Source organism: Pristiophorus japonicus, chromosome 1, assembly GCF_044704955.1.
Source record: "Pristiophorus japonicus isolate sPriJap1 chromosome 1, sPriJap1.hap1, whole genome shotgun sequence".
Classification (NCBI taxonomy): Eukaryota; Metazoa; Chordata; class Chondrichthyes; family Pristiophoridae; genus Pristiophorus; species Pristiophorus japonicus.
The window spans coordinates 7,061,403-7,070,659 of record NC_091977.1 but is presented as its reverse complement, the minus strand read 5'-3'; the positions used below and the strand labels follow the sequence as shown (position 1 = coordinate 7,070,659).

Genomic DNA, 9,257 nt, shown 5'->3' with positions numbered 1-9,257 from the left:
GCACAGCTTTCCCCAACACTGTCCCACTGTACAGCACGGGTTAGATACAGAGTAAAGTTCCCTCGACACTTTCCCATCAAACACTCCCAGGGCAGGTACAGCACGGGTTAGATACAGAGTAAAGCTCCCTCTACACTGTCCCATCAAACACTCCCAGCGCAGGTACAGCACGGGTTGGATACAGAGTAAAGCTCCCTCTACACTGTCCCATCAAACATTCCCAGCGCAGGTACAGCACGGGTTAGATACAGAGTAAAGCTCCCTTTACACTGTCCCATCAAACACTCCCAGGGCAGGTACAGCACGGGGTTAGATACAGAGTAAAGTTCCCTCTACACTGTCCCATCAAACACTCCCAGGGCAGGTACAGCACGGGGTTAGATACAGAGTAAAGTTCCCTCTACACTGTCCCATCAAACACTCCCAGCGCAGGTACAGCACGGGGTTAGATACAGAGTAAAGTTCCCTCTACACTGTCCCATCAAACACTCCCAGCGTGGGTACAGCACGAGCTAGATACTCCCCGCCGACCTCTGGCCCCCGCCGACCTCTGGTCCCCCCCCCGCCGACCTAGGCCCAGGCGTTTCCAGACTCGGGATGTCGGAAAGATGTTTTGAAGTCCGGAAATACACAGAATCTGGAGCGGCCTCGGTCCCAAGGTTCCGGATTTGAGACGCTGTACCTGTTTTATTTTATACATTAAATATATAATTCAGCACAAATTATATATAAAAGACCATTAAAGAAAAAGACTTGCATTTGTATAGAGCCTTTTACAACCTCAGGATGTCCCAAAGCGCTTTACAACCAATGCAGTACTTTTGGAGTGTAGTCACTGTTGCAATGTATGAAATGCAGCAGCTAATTTGGGCACAGCAAGCTCCCACACATAGCAATGTGGTAATGACCAGATAATCTGTTTTTAGTGATGTTAATTGAGGGATCTATTTCCATATCCTTTGATTCCCTTAGTATCCAAAAATCTATCTATCTCTGACTTGAATACACTCAAAGACTGAACCTCCACAGCCCTATGGGCTGGTGAATTCCAAAGATTCACCACCCTCTGAGCTAAGAAATTTCTCCTCATCTCTGTCCTAAATGGCCACCCCGGGGAAACATCCTCCCTGCATCTACCCTGTCAAGCCCTGGAAGAATTTTGTAAGTTTAAAATGAGATCACCTCCCATTCTTCTAAACTCTGAAGAATATAGGCCTAGTCTGCGCAATCTCTCCTCATAGGACAATCCCCCCATCCCATGAATCAGTCTGGTGAACCTTCGTTGGACTCCCTCTTTGGCAAGTATATCCTTCCTTAGGTAAGGAGACCAAAACTATACACAATACTCCAGGTGTGGTCTCACCAGGGCCCTATATAACTACAGTAAGACATCTTTACTCTTACACTCAAATCCTCTTGTAATAAAGGCCAACATACCATTTGCTTTCTTAACTGCTTGCAGTACCTGCCTGTTAACTTTCAGTAATTGGTGAACAAGGACACCCAGGTCCCTCTGAACACCAACATTTCACAATCTCTCACCATTTAAAAAATACTTTGCTTTTCTATTTTTCCTACCGAAGTGGATAACTTCACCTTTCTCCACATTATATACCCTTTGCCATGTTCTTGCCCACTCACTCAGCCTGTCTATATCCCCTTGAAGTCTCTTTGCATCCTCCTCACAACTTACATTCCCACCTAGCTTTGTATCATCAGCAAACTTGGATACATTACATTTGGTCCCCTCATCCAAATCATTGTTATAGATTGTGAATAGCTGGGGCCCCAGCACTGATCTTTGCGGTACCCCACCAGTTACAACCTGAAAATGACTCGTTTATTCCTATTCTGTTTGTTAACCAATCCTCAATCCATGCTCGTATATTACCCCCAATCTTTTTTGATAACCTCTTGTGGCACCTTATCGAATGCTTTCTGAAAATCCAAATACACCACACATCCACTGGTTCCCCCTTATCTATTCTGCTAGTTACAAACTCAAGAAGCTAACAGATTTGTCAAACATGATTTCCCTTTCATAAATCCATGTTGACGCTCCTCAATCCAATTATTATTTTCTCAGTGCCCTGTTACCACATCGTTAAAGTAGATTCTAGCATTTTCCCTACGAGCATTCTTCACATGTGCGCTGCCAGCTTGTCGTGGGAGCAGGATCGTTAAATAAAATATTTAAAGCCAGGAAGGGAGCGAGCTGGTGAGAAAAATCCCGGAAGGGAGTGGGCTCGTTAGTAAAAAGCAGAATGATCACGCTTCCGGTTGTTGGGAGTGCGCAGTACGCTTCTGCACAGCTTCCAGTTCGTTGGCAGCAGTCACTCTGTATTAAACATTATATAGTAATGTCATTAAGCGGGTTCTATAATTGCTGGATATTAATTATTTAGATATTACTGATTTAAAGATGTTAACGATAAAGATATTATTATTGATTTAGATAGAATTGATTAGAAAGAAACAGACAGTCTGCATGAATTTCTATGAATTTGTTAAGGGAAGGTTGTGTCTGACTAACTTGATTGAACTTTTCGAGGAGGGTCGATGTGGGCAGTGTGCATATGATGTAGTGTATATAGATTTTAGCAAGGCTTTTGATAAGGTCCCACATGGCAGACAGGTCACGAAGGTAAAAGCCCCTGGGATCCAGGGCAAAGTGGCAAGTTGGATCCAAAATTGGCTCAGAGGCAGGAAGCAAAGGGTAATGGTTGATGGGTGTTTTTGTGACTGGAAGGATGTTTCCAGTGGGGTTCCACAGGGCTTGCTTTTTGTGGTATATATCGATGATCTAGACTTGATATAGGGTATGATTAAGAAGTTTGCAGATGATACAAAAATTGGCTGTGTGGTTGATAATGAAGTAGACTGCAGGAAGATATCGATCTACTGGTCAGGTGGGCAGAACAGTGGCAAATGGAATTTAATCCGGAAAAATGTGAGGTAATGCATTTGGGGAGGGCTGACAAGGCAAGGGAATACACATTAAATGGTAGGATACTGAAAAGTGTGGAGGAACAAAGGGACCTTGGAGTGCAGGTCCACAGATCCCTGAAGGTAGCAGGCCAGGTAGATAAAGTGGTTAAGAAGGCCTTTATTAGCTGAGGCATAGAATACAAGAGCGGGGAGGAGGGGGTTATGCTTGAACTGTATAAAATACTAGTTAGGTCACAGCTGGAGTACTGTGTGCAGTTCTGGTCACATTAAAGAAAATTTGTGATTGCACTGGAGAGGGTAGAGAGGAGATTTACGGGGATGTTGCCTGGACTGGAGAATTTAGCTATGAGCAAAGATTGGATAGGCTGGGTTTGTTTTCTTTGAAACAGTGTAGGCTGAGGGGAGACCTTATTGAGGTATATAAAATGATGAGGGGCCTGGATAGAGTGGATAGGAAGGACCTATTTCCCTTAGAAGACGGGTCAACAACCAGGGGGCAGAAATTTAAAGTAATTGGCAGGAGGTTTAGAGGGGAATTATTTTCACCCAGAGGGTGGTGGGGGTCTGGAACTCACTGTCTGAAAGGGCGGTAAATGCAGAAACCCTCACCACATTTAAAAAGTACTTGGATGTGCACCTGAAGTGCTGTAACCTGCAGGGCTACGGACCCAGAGCTGGAAAGTGGGATTAGGCTGGATAGCACTTTGTCAGCCGGCGTGGACACGCTGGGCTGAAATGGCCTCCTTCCGTGCTGTAAATTTCTATAATTTAGATATTGCTTTACAGATAGTATTATTGATGTAGATATTATCGATGTAGATATTATCAATTCAGACATTTTTGATGTAGACATTACTGGTTTAAGATATTATTGATGGAGATATTATTAATGGAGATATGATTTACAGATATTACTGATGGAGATATGATTGATTTACAGATATTACTGATTTACAGATATTATTGATGGAGATATTATTGATTTACAGATATTACTGATGGAGATATGATTGATGGAGATATGATTGATGGAGATATGATTGATTTACGGAGATATGATTGATTTACAGATATTACTGATGGAGATATTATTGATTTAGATATTATTGATTTACAGATATTATTGATGGAGATATTATTGATGGAGATATTATTGATGGAGATATTATTGATGGAGATATGATTGATTTACGGAGATATGATTGATTAACAGATATTACTGATGGAGATATGATTGATTTACAGATATTACTGATGGAGATATGATTGATTTACAGATATTACTGATGGAGATATGATTTACGGAGATATGATTGATTTACAGATATTACTGATGGAGATATGATTGATTTACAGATATTACTGATGGAGATATGATTGATGGAGATATGATTGATGGAGATATGATTGATGGAGATATGATTGATGGAGATATGATTGATGGAGATATGATTGATTTACAGATATTACTGATGGAGATATGATTGATTTACAGATATTACTGATGGAGGTATTATTGATTTACAGATATTACTGAAGGAGGTATTATTGATGGAGATATGATTGATTTACAGATATTACTGATGGAGATATTATTGATTTACGGAGATATGATTGATTTACAGATATCACTGATGGAGATATTATTGATTTACGGAGATATGATTGATTTACAGATATTACTGATGGAGATATGATTGATGGAGATATGATTGATTTACGGATATTATTGATCGAGATATGATTGATGGAGATATGATTGATGGAGATATGATTGATGGAGATATGATTGATGGAGATATGATTGATTTACAGATATTATTTACGGATATGATTGATTTACGGATATTATTGATGGAGATATGATTGATGGAGATATGATTGATGGAGATATGATTGATATACAGATATTATTGATATACAGATATGATTGATTTACAGATATGATTGATTTACAGATATGATTGATTTACAGATATGATTGATTTACAGATATGATTGATGGAGATATGATTGATGGAGATATGATTGATTTACGGAGATATGATTGATTTACAGATATTACTGATGGAGATATTATTGATTTACAGATATGATTGATGGAGATATGATTGATTTACGGAAATATGATTGATTTACAGATATTACTGATGGAGATATGATTGATTTACAGATATTACTGATTTACAGATATTACTGATGGAGATATTATTGATTTACGGAGATATGATTGATTTACAGATATTACTGATGGAGATATGATTGATTGACGGAGATATGATTGATTTACGGATATTACTGATGGAGATATTATTGATTGACGGAGATATGATTGATTTACAGATATTACTGAAGGAGATAGGATTGATTTACAGATATTACTGACGGAGATATGATTGATTTACAGATATTACTGACGGAGATATTATTGATTGACGGAGATATGATTGATTTACAGATATTACTGATGGAGATATGATTGATTGACGGAGATATGATTGATTTACAGATATTACTGATGGAGATATTATTGATTAACGGAGATATGATTGATTTACAGATATTACTGATGGAGATATTATTGATTTACGGAGATATGATTGATTTACAGATATTACTGATGGAGATATGATTGATTTATGGAGATATGATTGATTTACAGATATTACTGATGGAGATATTATTGATTTACGGAGATATGATTGATTTACAGATATTACTGAAGGAGATATGATTGATTTATTGATATTACTGAAGGAGATATGATTGATTTACAGATATTACTGATGGAGATATTATTGATTGACGGAGATATGATTGATTTACAGATATTACTGATGGAGATATGATTGATTTACGGAGATATGATTGATTTACAGATATTACTGATGGAGATATGATTGATTTACAGATATTACTGATGGAGATATGATTGATTTACAGATATTACTAAAGGAGATATGATTGATTTACGGAGATATGATTGATTTACAGATATTACTGAAGGAGATATGATTGATTTACGGAGATATGATTGATTTGCAGATATTACTGATGGAGATATTATTGATTGACGGAGATATGATTGATTTACAGATATTACTGAAGGAGATATGAATGATTTATTGATATTACTGATGGAGATATGATTGATTTACAGATATTACTGAAGGAGATATGAATGATTTATTGATATTACTGATGGAGATATTATTGATTGACGGAGATATGATTGATTTACAGATATTACTGATGGAGATATGATTGATTTATTGATATTACTGATGGAGATATGATTGATTTACAGATATTACTGAAGGAGATATGAATGATTTATTGATATTACTGATGGAGATATTATTGATTGACGGAGATATGATTGATTTACAGATATTACTGATGGAGATATGATTGATTTATTGATATTACTGATGGAGATATGATTGATTTACAGATATTACTGATGGAGATATTATTGATTTATTGATATTACTGATGGAGATATGATTGATTTACAGATATTACTGATGGAGATATTATTGATTGACGGAGATATGATTGATTTACAGATATTACTGAAGGAGATATGATTGATTTACAGATATTACTGATGGAGATATTATTGATTGACGGAGATATGATTGATTTACAGATATTACTGAAGGAGATATGATTGATTTACAGATATTACTGATGGAGATATTATTGATTGACGGAGATATGATTGATTTACAGATATTACTGATGGAGATATTATTGATTGATGGAGATATGATTGATTTACAGATATTACTGATGGAGATATGATTGATTTACAGATATTACTGATGCAGCAATCACCGGTTCGGATATTGAGCCGCTCGGGCTGCGCCATTACCTGCTCGCTGTCCCCGCTCGCTCAGGAGCTCAGTGTCCGCACCGCCTCACCGACAGTCCCCGGCCCGGCCCGGCCCGGCCTACCACCGACAGTCCCCGGCCCGGCCCGGCCTACCACCGACAGTCCCCGGCCCGGCCCGGCCTACCACCGACAGTCCCCGGCCCGGCCCGGCCTACCACCGACAGTCCCCGGCCCGGCCCGGCCTACCACCGACAGTCCCCGGCCCGGCCCGGCCTACCACCGACAGTCCCCGGCCCGGCCCGGCCTACCACCGACAGTCCCCGGCCCGGCCCGGCCTACCACCGACAGTCCCCGGCCCGGCCCGGCCTACCACCGACAGTCCCCGGCCCGGCCTACCACCGACAGTCCCCGGCCCGGCCCGGCCCGGCCTACCACCGACAGTCCCCGGCCCGGCCTACCACCGACAGTCCCCGGCCCGACCCGGCCCGGCCTACCACCGACAGTCCCCGGCCCGGCCTACCACCGACAGTCCCCGGCCCGGCCTACCACCGACAGTCCCCGGCCCGGCCCGGCCCGGCCTACCACCGACAGTCCCCGGCCCGGCCTACCACCGACAGTCCCCGGCCCGGCCTACCACCGACAGTCCCCGGCCCGGCCCGGCCCGGCCCGGCCCGGCCTCTCCCCGCGGTTCGCAGGCCCTGGATCCCGGCCTCCCCTCCCGCCTCACGCACCCCAGGCCGGATTGCCGGATTGCCAGGCCGCGCTGCGCTGCCCGGGCCGGGTTGCCATGGCTCCCACTACCCCCGCCCCCCCCGAGCTGCCCATCACAGCGGGCGGGGCCAGCTCACTTCCCCTATACTTGCATTTATATAGCGCCTATCGCCACCTTTCGGCTGTCCCAAAGCGCTTTGTAGCCAATGAAGTATTTCTTGAGTGCAGTCACTGTTGTAGTGTGGGAAATACGACAGCCAATTTGTGCACAGCAAGATCCCACACACAGCAATGTGATAATGACCGGGTAATCTGTTTTGTTATGTTGATTGAGGGATAAATATTGGCCCCAGGACACCGGGTTAACTCGCCTGCTCTTCTTCGAAATAGTGCCGTGGGATTCTTTACATCCACTTGAGAGAGCAGACAAGCCTTGGGTTTAACGTCTCATCAGAAAGATTACCCCTCCAACAGTGCAGCACTCTCTCACTACTGCCCCTCCGACAGTGCAGCACTCCCTCAGTACTGTCCCTCTGACAGTGCAGCACTCCCTCAGTACTGCCCCTCCGACAGTACAGAGCTCCCTCAGTACTGCCCCTCCGACAGTGCAGAGCTCCCTCGGTACTGCCCCTCCGACAGTGCAGCACTCCCTCAGTACTGCCCCTCTGACAGTGCAGCACTCCCTCGGTACTGCCCCTCCGACAGTGCAGCACTCCCTCAGTACTGCCCCTCCGACAGTGCGGCGCTCCCTCACTACTGCCCCTCCGACAGTGCGGCGCTCCCTCAGTACTGCCCCTCCGACAGTGCGGCACTCCCTCAGTACTGCCCCTCCGACAGTGCAGCACTCCCTCAGTACTGCCCCTCCGACAGTGCGGCACTCCCTCAGTACTGCCCCTCCGACAGTGCGGCGCTCCCTCAACCCTGCACTGGGTGTGTCAGTCTGGATTTATGTGCTCAAGTCCCTGGAGTGGGATTCGAACCCACAACCTTCTGACTCAGAGCCGCGGGTGCTGCCCACTGAGCCACAGCTGACACTTTTTGTCATTTTTTATGGTCAATTTTTGGGGGATGGGGAGCCAACCTACAAATGCCCAGATTTTATTCATTGTGCAATCTGACACAATGGCATTCAAACAGACAACCTCGCTGGTTTGGTGGACAATTGCCATGATTTAGCGTATAATAAAAACAGAAAACGCTGGAAATACTCAGCAGGTAAGACAGCATCTGTGAAAAGATCTCAGATGCTGCCTGATCCTGCTGAGCATTTCCAGTATTTTCTATTTCTATTTCTGATTTCCAGTATCCGCAATAATTTGCTTTTGCTATATTATAGCAACAGGAGTGGGTTAGTCAGCCTCCCTGAGCCTGCTCCACCATTCAATCAGATCATGGCTGATCTGCACCGTATCTCCATTTACCTGTCTCTGATCCATATCCTTTGACACCCTTACCTAACAAAAATCTAGCGATCTCGGTCTTATCATTTCAATTGGCCCCCCAGCATCCATGCAGGGTTGCCATCTCTGGTTGGAGGTGTTTCTGGATGTTTGATCACATGATGTCTGCTCACATGACATCTCTCCCCATCACTGATCATGTGATGTCTGAGGACATAATGACATCTGCAAATATTGTTGCAAATACCTTGTAAAGGTGGGGTGCCCTATAATTGAATATCTGACTTCCTGCTTTGGTGCCAGCATTTATTATTCAGGAAAGTGAGCAGAAATCAGAGACAGGAGCAGGATTTACAGCG

General features: G+C 43.3%; 1 protein-coding gene across 3 annotated transcripts in view; it reads right to left on the bottom strand.

The window, feature by feature from the left end:
- Positions 1–9,049, bottom strand: part of ttc33 (tetratricopeptide repeat domain 33) — a 117,423-nt gene extending 108,374 nt beyond the window's left edge. The window contains exon 1 of one of the 3 annotated variants that reach the window (XM_070877223.1): positions 8,953–9,049. The gene's annotated coding sequence lies outside the window, so the exon portion shown is untranslated. Of the gene's footprint in view, positions 1–6,826; positions 7,239–8,919 lie in introns of those variants that run through there. The other 2 variants (XM_070877229.1, XM_070877219.1) reach the window with 2 other exon arrangements.
- Between the last annotated feature and the right edge of the window lie 208 nt (positions 9,050–9,257).